The 16,858-nt window shown below is 34.8% G+C and overlaps 1 protein-coding gene across 21 annotated transcripts in view; it reads left to right on the top strand.

Annotated features, from left to right (window-relative positions):
- ADGRL3 (adhesion G protein-coupled receptor L3) overlaps window positions 1-16,858 on the top strand; it is an 827,333-nt gene that overhangs the window by 204,292 nt on the left and 606,183 nt on the right. The gene's annotated exons all lie outside the window — the stretch shown is intronic.

The following is a 16,858-nucleotide window of genomic DNA, read 5'->3' on the forward strand; positions in this document are numbered from 1 at the left end:
CACATCTATTTTTCAGCCTTGGCTGGTATGGAGGACTGACTTTGGCCTGAAGCCTGGTTTTTGGTTTTAAGCCTTGTGAAAATTCCTTTACTTACCAGTATTTAAATTGGAAATTGATTTTAGTGTTGATTATTTTATTTATATAATAAAGTACAAAAGGTTCAGTATTGATGCATTTTACCATTCTTAAAACTAGTATGCAATCTAAATTTTGTGATAGTGTGATTTTTTTTATCTCTATAAGAAAAGACCACTTTTCGATGATACCAAAGTGTATTGCCTCTTGCTAAATCTAACATGCTATTAAGCTTACTTATGAGACTTCTGAAGTTATTATTATAGATTAATTTAAAAGAATCAGTAATAAAATGTGTGGATCTCTCCGCTTACATATATCGACCTAAAGTCTAAATAACGCAGTTTCCTGTATTTGTCTTCTTGACTTTTTAACGTGTCATATGCATAATGATTTCAGCTGTGGAATTCTGATACTGACATTTTCTGCCATAGCCTGGCTCTGCCTGATTTATTAATTGCTTTTCCTGTTATCTTTTAATAAAAGCAAAGATATGCTTTTGAGAAAAAAGAAGGCCCTAAAAATTACCATTTTGTTGAAAACTTTTATAACTGTATCTGTCTTATCCCAGGCTTTTCCTTTTCATATTTATCATGCTGGATACATAACACTTACTTTCTTTTCGAGTATGTATAAAGCTAAGACATTGTTATAGGCTTAATTAACTCACAACTCCAAAACCCTAGTCCAAATGAACAAAAAGAAAGAAAGGCATTCTAAAAAAAATGTGTAGAGGTCTAAATGTTTCAGTTATAAACAAAATTATTTCAATTTTTATTCTTCTTAGTAATAGCGCATATATATATATATGTATGTATGTGTGTGTGTGTGTGTGTGTGTGTATATATATATATATATATATATATATATATATATATATATGCTATAAGCCCCTTTCAACCAAAATTTGAACCAGAAAATGCAAGGTTATCTTTTCTTTTTTAAATGATTTATAGGTATGGATTCATATTTTAACTGGAGCTTTAAAAACAATTGCACTGATTTTTATGTTTTTTATTATTAAAATAAAAAGTGATTTGATCTTTAAAGTTAATAATGTCTTTCTATAAAGGGTAAACTTTGTATTTTAAATGAGCTATTTAAAATCAGCCTTTTATAAAATTAAAACTTAGTTCAGAGCTTAATTTAGGATCACAGAATGAAAGATGTAGGTAGAGAAAGCATCTACTTACATTTTTGTACATAAGGACAGATATACAAAATTTTTAATGTCCTTTTTGAGAAATAAAACCGCTTAAATCAGCATTCTGGCAAATGTAAGGGAAGAAAAATTGGAAGTCTGTAGTTTTTTGTTTCCAGTTATTCATTACTTTAAAAGAATTGATGTTGAAAGTTTCAAAATAACATCTTTTCATAACTTTATATATTTTTTTAAAAGATTTTATTTCAGAGAGGGAGAGAGAGCATGAACTGGGTGAGGGGCAGAGGGAGAAGCAGGCTCTCTGCTGAGAAGGGAGCCTAATTCAGGGCTCGATCCTGGGACTTCTGGAATCATTACTTGAGCCAAAGGCAGATGCTCAATGGACGGGAGCCACCCAGGGTCCCTTCATAGCTTTGTATTTGTACTTCTGTATGCACAGGTTAAAAAACAAGCAGTATTGAGAGGTGGGCTAGATAGACTAGGATTGTTTCCTTCTTTTTATTGGACAAATTGCAAGAATTATACAAAGAATTCCTGTATATTTTTAAGTTACATTCCTCCAACTATTAACATTTTACCTGTTGCTAAAAAGTTGCTAAAAAAAGACCAAAGGTTTTTTTTTAGCACAGTGGATGTTGTTACATCATGTTTCACTTACAGAACACAAATGCAAAGATAATTAAGAATTTCAAAATGGGGGGTGGCACCTGGGTGGTACAGTGGGTTAAAGCCTCTGCCTTCGACTCAGGTCATGATCCCAGGATGCTAGGATTGAGCCCTGCATCTGGCTCTCTGCTCAGCAGGGAGCCTGCTTCTCCCCCCCACCCCCCCCCACCCCCACCCCCCCGCCTGCCTCTCTGCCTACTTGTGTCTGTAAAATAAATAAATAAAATCTTAAAAAAAAAAAAAAAGAATTTAAAGATGGGGCGCTTGGGTGGTTCAGTGGTTCAGCATCTGCCTCCAGCTCAGGTCATGATCCCAGGATGATCCCTGCATCTGGCTCTCTGCTCAGCAGGGAGCCTGCTTCTCCCCCCCCCCCCACCCCCCGCCTGCCTCTCTGCCTACTTGTGTCTGTAAAATAAATAAATAAAATCTTAAAAAAAAAAAAAAAGAGAGAATTTAAAGATGGGGCGCTTGGGTGGTTCAGTGGTTCAGCATCTGCCTCCAGCTCAGGTCATGATCCCAGGGTCCTGGGATGGTCTGGCATCTGGGCTCCTGCTCGTTGGGGAGCCTGCTTCTCCCTCTCCCTCTGCCTGCCACTCCTCCTGGTTGTGCTTTCTCTCTCTGTGTCAAATAAACAAACAAACAAATAAATAAAATAATTTCAAGGTGATTACAGAAGAGCATTTTCACCCTGAATGTGGATTCTTTTGAGCATAGCACTGATGTAGCTGCACTGGTTGCATGTCTTTTAAACTGGTTATGTTAATAATACGCCTACTCTGATGTTGTCAATTGTCCCACTAATGTCCATCATACAAAAGAAAATCCCTAATCATGCGTTACATTCAGTTAATCATGCCTTTTTGGTTTTTTAAAAAATGATTTCTCAGTCTTTCTTTGCCTCCCATCACATTGACACTTGTGAATTATACAGGACAGTTATTTTACAGAATGTCCCTCAATTTGAGTTTTCTGTTTTCTCATAATTAGATTTATGTCATGCATTATTTTGGCAGGATTACAGAAGTGATGCGGTGCTTTTCTCAGGACATCTTATCAGGAGACAAGTACCAATAATTTGCCAGCCCTCCTTTCTGTGTAGAGATTATGCTGTAACAGAATAAGCAGGATTTCCTCTTAGCCTGTCAAATTTTTGTTTCCTTTTATAGGGATAACTGGCTATTCCAAATATGATATGATCTGTGCTAATACCTTAGAGCAATATTTAACTTCTAGGTTGGAATCATTAATGATATTGTTGTACTTTAACATTGAATTTCAGCTAATATTTCCATCTTTATCTTTTGATGAAAAAATGATCAATTCTCTTTACCTTATTGTTAAATTTTGTTTTCTGCATATCTGTGACCTGTCAGAAATTTCAAGCACATCTTAAACTGAGCTGTTGGGATGACTGCTTATATTTTACTTACTAGATGTTAGGATATACTTGGGAGATTTGAGAGATTTCCTAAACACTTTCAAAATTAGTGATAATACCAAGAAGATCATTTAAAAAAAAGTCAACTAATGAAATGATAATTCTCTTCTAAGATGAAAATCAGTTTTTAAAAGGATTTAAATATAATTAAGACATTTAAACTTTTCTTATTTTTAGATTAAATGTTCAGCATGTGTGAAGCCTTATTCATTCATTTTAATAAATATGAGTTGAGTTCTGGGTAATATGTCACCTTCAAATCTCAAATCTAGATTAGGTACTGTGGTCTCTTGTCTCCAAAAGCTCAGTGTTTGGTCAAAGATCCAGACAAGTAGCCCAGTAGTTTCAGTTCAGTGGTGTGCGGCCCAGGAAAAGAGGGGAGTTTCTGGAAACACCGTTGTGGGTATCTGACTCAGCTTAGACATTTAGTGAAGTGTTATATCTCTTGAAAAGCTTGCCTACCGTTGAATAAATTTTAAAAGGTGCTTGAAGGCTAGGGATGACATTCTTTGTTATTAGTATGATTTTAAGATTTTATTTATTGACTTGTCAGAGAGAGACAGAGAGACAGAGACAGAGAGAGCACAAGCAGGGAGAGGGAGAAGCAGGCTCTCTGCTGAGCAGGGATCCCAGCACTCTGGGATCATGACCTGAGTCAAAGGCAGACTCTTAATCCACTGAGCCACCCAGGTGTCCCGTGATAACATTCTACACAGAGGGAATAATTCATTACCTTTATAAATTGGAGAGCTTGTGCTTATATCATCTATAATGATTTTTCATTTTATAATGCGTTTTAGTAAATTTGATGGATTTGTTTTGATGCCCCCAAAGAGGTTGCATGCTCCCTGAAAGTACTCTCCTTTACCCCTACCTCAAACAGGAATTGAAACAGCGTTAAACGTAGAATGTACTGGAGAGGATATTCCAATCCAGTACTTAAGACCAGAATGAATTATTGTTTAACTAAATTGAATGTGTAAATAATGTTACATTTGAACATGGGGGTACATTTAGATTTTTGAATTGACATTTTCATTTTCTTAATACCCAGAAGTAGAATTGCTGGATCATATAGTAGTTCTATTTTTAATTTTCTTGTGGAAACTCTATTCTACTTTTCATAGTGGCTGGATTAATTGGCTTTTCCACTAGCCAGGCAGGAGACTCCCTTTTCTCCACACCCTCACCAACACTTCTTATCTTTTTGTTAATAGTCTTTTGGACTATTGAAGTGAGACCTCATTGTTGTTTTGATTTGCATTTCCCTGATGATTAGTGGGTTTTTATATTCTTATTTCATTCTAAAGATATTAAGGTGAAAGTTAGATGTTCTTTAAGGTAGTCTGTTTGTTTGTTTGTTAATCTCAAATGAAGTCTTCCAAATGTCTTGAATTTTTAAGGAAAATGATTTAAAAGGACTCTGGGGAAATAAATTGAGGATTGCAAGAAGGGGGGGCTGGGGGGCTGGGGTAATTGGATGACAAGGTTTAAGGAGGGCACCTGATCTGATGAGCACTGGGTGTTATACACAACTAATGAATCATTGAACACTACATCAAAAACTAAATATATATATATATATATATATATATATATATATATACACACATATAATATTTATTTTATTGTATCATTATATATAGTTATTATATATATTGTTGCAGCTAAGCTTTGATAACCAGCTTTGTAGTATTTCAAACCAGTTTTTCTTTAGTATCTTGGGAAAAATTGTCTATACAGTTTAAGGGGTACATGAAATATTTATCAAAGAGATTCATTTGAAAAATACTCTATTAAATTATGTTACAAATTACAAACTCTGATATGAGCCCAAGGTCTGATAATCTTTTGTAAAGTAGTAAAACAATGAAATAGCGTATAGTGTACCTAAGTAAAATATTCTCATATATTATTATTTAATTTTTATTATGTATGTTAGTCACCATACAGCACATCATTAGTTTTTGATGTAGCGTTCCAAGATTCATTGCTTACATATAACACCCAGTGCTTCATGCAATATGTGCCCTCCTTAATACCCATCATTACCAGGCCAACCCACCCCCCCAACCCCCTCCCCTCTAAAAACCTCAGTTTGTTTCTCAGAGTCCATAGTCTCTCATGGTTCATCTTCCCCTCTGATTCCCACCCCCCGTTATTTTTCCCTTCCTTCTCCTAATGTCCTTCATGCCATTCCTTATGTTCTACAAGTAAGTGAAACCATATGATAATTGACTTTCTCTGCTTGATTTATTTCACTCAGCATAATCTCCTCCAGTCCCATCCATGTTGATGCAAAGTTGTATATTCATCTTTCTGATGGCTGAGTAATATTCCATTGTATATTTGGGTCACATCTTCTTTATCTATTAATCTGTTGAAGGGCATCTCAGCTCTTTCCTCAGTTTGGCTGTTGTGGACATTGCTGCTATGAACATTGAGGTGCATATGTCCCTTCTTTTCACTAAATCTGAGTATTTGGGGTAAATACCCAGTAGTGCAATTGCGAAGTCATAGTGTAGCTCTATTTTAAAGTTTTTTTTAAGATTTTATTTATTTATTTAACAGATCACAAGCAGGCAGAGAGTCAGGCAGAGAGAGAGGAGGAAGCAGGCTCTCCGCTGAGCAGAGAGCCCGATGTGGGGCTCGATCCCAGAACCCTGGGATCATGACCTGAGCCGAAGGCAGAGGCTTTAACCCACTGAGCCACCCAGGTGCCCCTCTATTTTTAATTTTTTGAGGAACCTCCACACTGTTTTCCAAAGTGGCTGCACCAGCTTGCATTCCCAACAGTGTAAAAGGGTTCCCCTTTCTCTACATCCTCTCAAACATTTGTTGTTTCTTGCCTTGTAAATTTTTGCCATTCTGATTGGTGTAAGGTGGTATCTTACTTTGGTTTTGATTTGAATTTCCCGGATGGCTAATGATGATGAACATTTTTTCATGTGTCTATTAGCTATTTGTATGTCTTCATTGGAGAAGTGTCTATTCATGTCTTCTGCCCATTTCTTGATTGAATTATCAAGTTAATGGGTACTTGTGATGTTTCTGTAATATAGCTCTTGAAGATAATGCTGCTACAAACATTGGGGTGTGTGTATCCCTTTGAATTTGTACTTTTGTACTCTTTGGGCAAATACCTAGCAGTAGAATTGCTGGATCATAGAGTAGTCCTCTTTTTACCTTTTAAAGGAACCTCTATACTGTTTTTCAGCGTTACTGCACCAGTTTGCATTCCCACCAGTACTTTTGTACTCTTTGGGCAAATACCTAGCAGTAGAATTGCTGGATCATAGAGTAGTCCTCTTTTAAGGAACCTCTATACTGTTTTTCAGAGTTACTGCACCAGCTTGCATTCCCACCAACAGTGTTAAGAGGGTTTCCCTTTCTCCACTTTCTTGCCAACACCTGTTGTTTCTTCTGTTGTTGATTTTAGCCATTCTGAGAGGTTTGAGGCGATATCTCATTGTAGTTTCTTTTTGTATTTCCCTGATGATGAATTTAGTAAAATTTCTAGAGATAAAATCAGTGTACAGAAATCTATTACATTTCCATACCTTGATAAAGAAGCAGGAAAGAGAAATCAAGGAATTGAGCCCATTTACAATTGCATTCAAAACTGGAAGGTACTTGGTGAATAAACCTAACCAAAGAGGTCAAAGATCTGTACTCTAAATACTATAGAACACTTAGGATAGAGATTAAGATGATACAAAGAAATGGAAAAATATTCCATGCTCATGGGTTGGAAGAACAGATATTGTTAAAATGTCTTTACTACCCACAACAATCTACACATTTAATGTGATCCCTTTCAAAAGGCCACCAGCATTTCTCACAAAGCTGGAGCAAAAAGCCCTAAAATTTGTACAGAACCACTAAAGACCCCGAATAACTAGGGAAACTTTGAAAAGGGGTAGTGAAATTGGAGATGTCACAGTTCTGGTCTTCAGGTGACATTACAAGACATCATGGGACTGGCACAAAAATAGATACGTAGATCATGGAATAGAAGAGAAAACCCAGTGTAAAAGGGTTCCCCTTTCACCACATCCTCTCCAACATTTGTTGTTTCTTGCCTTGTTAATTCTTGCCATTCTGAGTGGTGTTAAGGTGGTACCTTACTTTGGCTTTTATGTCTTTTAAAAGACACCTTTATGGTCAGTTAATCTTCAACAAAACAGGAAAGAATATCCAGTGGAGAAAAGGCAGTCTCTTCAACAAATGGTGTCGGGAAAACTGGACAGCAACATGCAAAAGAATGAAACTGGGCCACTTTCTTACACCATGCACAGTAATGGATTCAAAATATATGGAAGACCTAAGTATGAGACAGGTAACCACTAAGATCCTGGAGGAGAACACAGGCCGTAACCTCTTTGACATTGGCCACAGCAACTTCTTACTAGATGTGTCTCTTGAGGCGAGGGAAACGAAAGCAAACTTAGCTATTGGGAATTCATCATAATAGAGAGCTTCTGCACTGCGGCTATCCCTGTCCCAATAGCACCCAGGCTTTATTATTATAACAATACAAGACTAATGAGAGAGGGCATCCATGCCTCATTCCTGATCTTGGGAGGCAATCATTTGTTCCTTCACCACTAAGTATTTTAGCTGTCATTTTGTTTAGATGCCTCTTATCAAATTGGGACTATCTCTTAATGCCTATTTTTTTTCTGTCAGTTTTTATCAAGAACGGGTGGTGGACTGTGTAAAATCCTTATTCTGCTTTGATCAACCTGATCATATGATTTTCCTTCTTTAGTCTGCCTTAGTTGATTGATGACTTTTTTTTTTAAAGATTTTATTTATTTATTTGATAGATAGAGATCACAAGTAGGCAGAGAGGCAGGCAGAGGGAGAGGGAGAGGGAGAGAGAGGGAGAGGAGGAAGCAGGCTCCCTGCTGAGCAGAGAGCCTGAGATCATGAGATCATGACCTGAGCTGAAGGCAGAGGCTTAACCCACTGAGCCACCCAGGTGCCCCTGATTGATTACTTTTGAATATCGAACCCATGTTGCATCTATGGAATGAAACCCTCCTGGTCCACCATGTATTATTTATCTATCTGCCTCTCTAATATTCAGTAATATTTTGCTGAGGATTTTCATGTACATGTTCACGAGTGGCGTTATGTGTATTTGGTTTTCCTAACATGGTAGTATTTGCTTTATAAGATGAATTAAGAAGTGTTTCCTCCTCTTACATTTCTTGGAAGAGATTGTATAGAATTAATGTTAATTCTTCTCTAATTAACAAAACCATTCAGGATTGGAGATTCATATTTTGGTAGGTTTTAACTTACAAATTCAATTTATTTAGTAGTTACAGAGCTATTCAAAGTGTATTGGTTGAGTTGTGTTAATTTGTTTTTTTGAGTGATTGGTCTACTTCATCTAAGTGGTTAAGAGTGATTTGTAGCATATCTTTATTATCCTATGAAGGTATGTAGAGTCTTTAATGATAGGCCCTGTTTGATTCTTAATATTGGTCAATTATGCCTTTGTTTTTTCTTTTTCCGTCTTGTTAAAGGTTTCAGTTATTTTGGCCCTATCAAAGAAGAAGCTTTTTCTTTCATTGATTTTTCTGTATTTTGCTTGTTTGTCTTAATTTCATTGGTTGCTGCTCTTATTTATATTATGTCTTCCTCTGCTTATTTTGTTCTTTTTTTTTCCACCTATGTTGCTGAGGGCAGAGGTTAGATTACTCATTTGACATTCTTCCTTTTATCTAATATGCATTCAATACTCTAAATTTCCCTCTTAGTACTGTTTTAGGTGTGTCCAATAAATTTTGATATGTTCTTTTTTTAAAATTGAGACTTCCTAGTTTCCCTTTAGATTACTTAGAAGTGTGTTGTTTAGTCTCCAAAGTATTCAAATATTTTCCTGTAAGTTTTCCATTAGTGATTCCATTAAGTCAGAAAGCACACAGTGCATGATATCAGTTGTTTTAATTTGCTGGCATTTATTTTCTATTCCAGGATATTGTCTTCTGTTAGAAAGTATTTTCTGCTGTTTTGGAGTGGAGTGTTCTACAATGTCAGTATGTCGATTGATGACATTGTTGAGTTTCTCTGTATCCGTGCTTATTTCTTTTATTCATTGGAACATTTTTATGACAGTTGTTTTAAAATCAGATGATTCCAACATCTCTGTTCATCTCAGTATTGACATTATTCTTTTTTTTATTCAGTTTGTGATCTTACTGGTTATTCAAGTGACAGATGAATTTTTATGAAACTTGGACTTTTTGTGTATTATGTTGTGACCCTATGGATTTTATTTAAAACTTCTGTTTTAGCTGAGTTTTTTTTTGGGGGGGGGTGGTCACTGTCTCAGCTGGGGAAATTGTGTACTGCCTTGTCACGCTACTGTAGAAATAGAAGTCCAGATTTCGTATTTAACGACTTTAAAACCTGAAAGAGAGCTCCTTGTTACTGTTGGACGTAGCTGGGACTTCTAGTTCTCACTTGTCCTCTACCAATAACTCCCTGATTGTAGGAGGGTTTGTGATGTTTTGTTACTACCCTCCCTGTGGCCTATAGTGTTATCACAGATCAGGGGAGTCTCTTTACTTATGGGCAGTGGTAAAGGTCTGTCTGTTCTTGGTGTCTGCTCAAACTACCCTGTTAAGGGGTGTGCTTCATTACTGCTGTTTCAGGGTGTATCCAGGTTCTCCATGTAATCTTACAAATAACATGGAGTTAGTCGGAGAATTATTATTGCCTAGAGGGGATGAAAGTCCAAACTTCCCACTGAGCCTTCTCTGATACCACCATTGTTGGGTGGGGGGCATTGTGGTACGTTATCATAACCTAGTGGAAGTACAACTATAGGCTTTCTTTGGCCTTGGGTGGCACGGATGCAGGTAAGGCTACAGTGTCTTTTGTGCTGTTTGCCTGTTGGTAGCGTGGTTTCTGAATTACCGTGCCGCCCTTTTTCTAGAGCAAGCTTTAGTTGGACTATTTTTTTGATCTATACTTGTTTGTGTTTTGAGGTGGTCAGCTTCTTGTGTTCCAAGTCTGGGTGTTGTGTTCCAAGTCCAAACAAAGAAGCAAACAAACAGAACACAGGGATCTCACCACCTCTTTGCTCCTTGAATCTTGAAGTCTCTAGACTGTCTAACTTATTCTCTCCACTCTTCATAGTGTTCTTGTGTTTGTTTTATGTATAATGTCTAGGATTTTTAGTTTTACTTAGCTAGAGAAATAGAAAAAAAAATACATATATACCTTCTTTCTTAGATCAGTGTTCTCTTTACCTTGTTTTTAACAAGGGCAATTCCAGATATCATTATGACCTCAGAAAATATCAATTTGAATATGTATACTAATATATGTAGATTCAGGATTAAGGAGAGAAAATGGGTTATTACTAATTCTTACTATTAATGAAAAATTACATGCTCCATTGATAAGAAGTATTTATATATGAAAGCTAGATAAGTATGGAATTTTATACTTAATAGGTACTTCCATATTACCAACCCATAACTTTGCCATTATTTTTGCATAAACTTTTATATAAACTTTACATGGTTTTAATTTTAATCTTCATTATCTCATTCCTTGTCTGAATTGACAGTATTTTCTCTTCTTTAATGATCCAGACTAATTAATTCATTTGACAAGTTAAGTCTTTAGTTTTCATGGCAAATGAAAACATATTCTCCCTTTATTTATTCAAGTTTAATAATGATGAGTATATTGAAGAGTGAGAAATTAACTGTGGTTTTTCTTTTCTTTTCTTTTCTTTTTTTTAATATGAGACTATATGTAACCTTCCTTTCCTTCTTTTACTTTATTCTTTCCCTTGTATTAGGTTTTGGTACCTTAGAATAGCAAGCCAGACGGGAATCAAACATTGACAAGGTATATCCTGGATCTTACTGATTTGGGACCAATTTATTAAACTTACGCATTTCCAAATAATTTCTACATAATTGGTAGCTGTGTGTGACTTTCCTGCAGTTATTATGAATGGTTACGTCCAGAATTCCTGCTTTCAATATTAGGTTAAACCCTATTGTTGTGACTTGAATTCATCACCTCTGTGGGAAACAAGTCAGGAAATTGTATCCAACGTCACTCTTCAGCTGTCATGGATCATTCTGAAGGGCAGAAAGCGTTTCATAGTAACAGGTGCCCAGGAGCTAACTTACCTAGAAAAGGAGGAATAATAGTATAACAGAGGCTTCCACCTGCCTCTGGTTGGGCCTAGTTAAAATCTGTAAAGTTACCTAAACTCTTCAGTGAAAAAATGCTTCACTGCTTATACGATACATTGTCCCCTGCATGTAATTTAAACAGAAACTGCCAAGGATATTCTTTCTCCTATTTGATGCATGTTCATTATTTTGAGCATTGGAGCCGATCATCAGTTTTCTTTATTGTTTTATATTTTAAGTATATACCACTCTTATTCCCATAGAAGAACTTTATTTGCTTGAGTCTTTTCTCCTGTGGTAAAGAGATAAGAGTTATTTAAAGTTACATGATCCAAATGAATATTTCCAACTATTGTATTATTATGCTTGTTATTTTGCTTAATTCTTTGGTTATTGATTAACCAGTATTTTTGCAGTTATACGAAGGAAAAGACAGGAGAGGAAACAAAATATGGGAGTTACTTGTCTCTTGCAAGGACACATGGAATGAGAGTGTTATATTTCTTACTTTTTTGGCTGTTTTTTCTCTGGTTGTGATAGGAATTGATTGATATTTGTCATATATTATAAAAATAATTTTTCACTTAGCTTTTTGTAAACACAAAATTTGGTTAAATTATGATTAAAAATTTGATAAGATTTTCCAGTTTTTGTCATCAAATTAATGATAATAAAGTTTTTATGTTGACATTATAATGTCAGCTTAAATCCTCTAACCTTTTATGGCAATCCTAAGTAAAGACATTAATTACTTAATCTATATTACAGCTTTCTGGTTGTGCTAAAAATTGAAATTTACAGACCAATATTCTAAGCTGGCTTCCAAATTGTATCTGAATGGAAAGGTACTATATTTTTATTTACAGATATTACCTAGTTTTTTATTTGATGTTAGAAAATATTTTATGTATTTTTAATAGGAATAGTGTTGAATAAATTAAGATAAGAAACTGGGGCACCTGGATGGTGCGATTAAGCTTTCAGCTCTTGGTTTCTGCTCAAGTCTGATCTCAGGGTCTTGGGATGGAGCCCCACGTTGGGCTCTGTGCTCCACACAGAGTTGGCTTGTGTTTCTTTCTCCTTCTCCCTCTGTGCCTCCCGCCTGTTCTCTTCTCTCTCTCAAATAAATAAAGTGAATCTTTAAAAAAAATGACAAGAAACTTTAAAACTAGGTTTATTAAAACTAAACTTGTTGTACCCATTTTCCAATACATTCATATATCAAAAACATTATATTGCACATTCTAATACAAAAGTATGTGAATTATATCTCAATAAAGCTGGAGAAATTGATTTAGCACCTTTCATCGAGGACTGCCATTCCTTTTGGAGATTACTGAGGCATTACTCAAGAACTTACTCATAATTCATTAGAAAAAATAATGCTTTGTATTCTTCCGTATCCGAAATAATGGAAGTGTAATTTTTTTGAAAAGATTTGATTTATTTATTTGAGAGAGACAGAGTAAGGGAGAGCATGAGAGGGGACAGGGTTAAAGGGAGGCGCCCACTTCCTGCGGAGCCGGGAACCCCATGCAGGACTCCATCCTGGGACCTTGGGGTCAGGACCTGAGCAGAAGGCAGGAGCTCAAGAAACCGAGCCACCCAGGCGCCCCAGTGTAATTTCTTTTTAAGTTGAGAACAGGGCTGTGCTAGAGGAAGTGGACTTATGTCAGTCAGGAGGAAAGAGAGAATGGATATTGGGTAACCACCCAGCAGTCTCTGCCATAGCGGTTGTTGATACTCTGCAGCTGAACATGCTTGGAGCTCTGAACGTCGGAACTTCTTTTGTTTCCAAAAAGGCAGCAAATTTAGATCAAATTTTGTTTGGAGTCATCTGTGTCTGATCCTTATGGTCTTCCAGGGCTTTATTCTTCTGACAGTGTTCTTATTGACACTTTTTTTTTTTTTTTTTTTTTTGGGTCTTGCTAAGTGCTTTATTCTTTGATAAAATGATACAGGTTGAAAAATTCTGTGAAAGAAGCACTTTGAATTAAAACAGACCATTTGAATAGAGAAACAACATTCTGTTCAGAAAATTAGTAAGGCCCAATCTTTGTTTGGTTCCTTTTCCAGTAAAATGTTCTATTCATGCACATTAATATCTGTTAATGAAAGTAATATGGCTCAGTCCTTAATTTTATTAACTGTGGTGAATAGTCCTGCTTCTGAGGATAGTTTAGACACAGATACTCAACTGGATATATAGGTAGTATATAGTAAGATTTAAAGGCACTATAATTTATAGGAGGCAAAAGTATATTAATTTAATTCAGATATTATTACATTTTAGTGACTATGAATAGAAATCCTATGTCATACATTTCAATAGTTTCCTTGATTCAAGATGTGATATTATGGTTTTCCTTGGCTTTATAGTCTCAAAATTCATAGCTTAGATAATAATTAGTGTTAAGTGTAGGTACAATTCATTTATAATATATGCTTATAGATTTTTAGAGTCATTATGACTGTATTTACTTTTGTATTTTCAAAGAAGTGAGATATATTTAAATATTTTAAACAATATTTTCTTTGTTTTTACAACTTTAGATATGGTTTGGTGTGACTGACTACACAGTCAAAAACTTTAAGGACCACATTTCTATTCTCTTCATTTTTTTCTTTCATAATATCTTTTATATTAGGGAGCTTTACTATATGAATGTGCATTAGATTTACTAACTATTACTCTTAAAACATTTTGGCTTCCCTAAATAACATTGGTTAGTATTTCTTCATAGATATTTCTATCATGGCAAATCCTAGAATAATGAAATATTTCCACGGGACAAAAGTTTAGCGATTAGTTCAGAGTCTCATTTTTATAGAAAACAAAACAAAAGCACAGATTAATCTTATCCAAGGTCAATAAAGCCCCTTATTTGGTAAGGTGGATTAGAACTTCATTCTTTAAATCTTTCCTTTTTTTAATTGCCGTCTCAAAGAATTTTGCACACCAGATAGAAGTCCCACTCTAGTTATTTTAGAATGCTATTGGAAGACCTATATTCAAGTTTTAGCTTTATCTCTTAAGTACTGAATAACCTGGGGCAAAATACTTGTCTGTTATCAGTTTTCTGTAAAACTGGCAAATGCCGTGGAACTAACAAATTAACACAATTGCTGTGAGGATCAAATGAAATGCATGTGAAAAACACTAGAGTCTAGTAATAGTATCAACAAGAAGAATCATTATATTTCTATGGCACTTTATTAATGCTCTAGTGCCTTCCTCATTTGACCTGCTTATTTTTCCTGTATTGTATACAGAGAATGCATGAAAAATATTTCTCTACGTCATGATGCTGAATACAAGTAGGAAAATTTACCTTACGATTTCAGCATTATTTAATTTATGACTTTATTAACTTAACAAATTGATTAAAATTAATTTATACAGATATTATTATCTGCAGTATCAAATAACTAAATATTAGGACCTTTAGTAAAGTCATTTGATGCTAGATAGTTTCATAAATATGTTTGATACTCGTGAGTCAGAGTACCTTCATGGTACTGACTTTAATGTCTATTTTCCAGAAAATAAAAACATAATTTTTTGCTGAGGTCAGTATCTCTTATATATTCGTGGCTAAATACCATTCACAGTTTTATAATTAGATGTGAATTTTTTTCATATCATCATTACTTCTTTCCAGCATCTTTCTTGGTCTTCAAATATCTATTTATCCTTCAAGGTCCCAGTGAGGTACTACTACGTTTGAGAATCTTTTCCTGACTTATCTTTTAATTTGTGTAACTCTTGAAACATTTTAATTCCAGTGTATTTAACTTACAGTGTTAACTTACAATGTTATAACAGTTTCAGGTGTTTAATGTAGTGATACACCAATACCATATAGTACTCAGTGCTCGTCAAGATAAATGAACTCTTAATGCCCTTCACCTATTTCACACATCCCTTAATTTATATAGCTTTGATAACTTGTACAAGGATATACTAGAAAATCTTCAAAATGTCTTCCTTAAAACATTTTAGATATTTGGCTTTTTCTAAATAAAATTTTTTTTTAAAATTCTAGTTTATTTGATTCTTCATCATGTATTTGCAGCAAAGATTGTGACAAACATATGTCATTACTATGCTTATCAATACATACTAACATATTCCCAAACATATCATGTTTATGCATAAACACAGATAAGACAAAATGGAAGTATTATGTAGCATCTTATTTTTATATTTGGTTATAATGTATACTAAGGTTTCCAAGATATTTTCTGTAAACATGAAAAAAAAAGAAAACAGAATTAGTCCAAGTTATTTTTAGGTGGCATATGCAAATAAATACTTGATGCCAACTTAAATGCTTTAGAATATCTAATTCATTGTTATTGTTAAGGTGTGGTGGGGATATCCTGCTGTCTTATTAATTAATAGCAATCTCTCAACACACTTTTCACTTGCATAAAATTTTGGTAATGTGATATTCATGGATTGTTTTAGGAGTTTCTATATTCTTGATATATGAATTATGCATAAAAATGTGTATATATATGTATATACCTAAGAACAGATAAATAGAAATTATAAGTTGCTGTATTAGTTTGCCCATAAAAAGTAAGTTTAGCAGATAACAGAAAAACTAAGACTTTTCAGATATTTTAAGAAAAATATAGGTGAAACAGATTAATTTTAGCCTTAATATTATGAAGAGATATTTCTAAGGGGACTACATTTTATGAGTTTTGTCATTAATTTTGGTGTGAGGGGTTAAAACTTTTTCAAATTGAAAACTGGTTGGAGTTTTGAGATAACGCAACATATAGCTTGTCTGAGTTGGTTACTCCCTAAATTTTACAATTTTACTTATTTGGCTTACATAGTATTTCTGTGCATTGAGTGTTCTAAGGAGATGGATATTGGAGTTGAGAAGCAAAAAGCAGAAAGTAATGAACTTTTCAGTCAAGAAAGAATTGCTAAATTCTTTTGGGTAGAGAGAGAAGAACTCGGAATAGCAAGGGCAAAGTGGGAGGTCATGAACGTTCATGACATTTCAGGGAATGCGAATTCAGTTTGGAGAAGATTAGTGAGAAATTATCTGGAAGATAGATTGAGGTTGAATTTTGGGAGTTACTGAATGCTGTACTAATGTGAAGTTATATGAGACCTGATAAAAGTATAGGGAGAGACCATTTCATATAGGCCTGTCCGGCATTCGTGTGGAAGATAAGAGCCAAATGAATTCACAAGAACTTTCAACTTGCAGAATGATAGAAATAAAAGGAAGGGGATGGCATTAAGGGGTATTTTGGAATTGGTTTAAAAGTATTCATGTGATTAGGTGAGGGTGAAGAATGTAGTAGAAGGAGGTCTC

Source organism: Mustela erminea, chromosome 2 (assembly GCF_009829155.1).
Source record: "Mustela erminea isolate mMusErm1 chromosome 2, mMusErm1.Pri, whole genome shotgun sequence".
NCBI classification, from domain to species: Eukaryota; Metazoa; Chordata; class Mammalia; order Carnivora; family Mustelidae; genus Mustela; species Mustela erminea.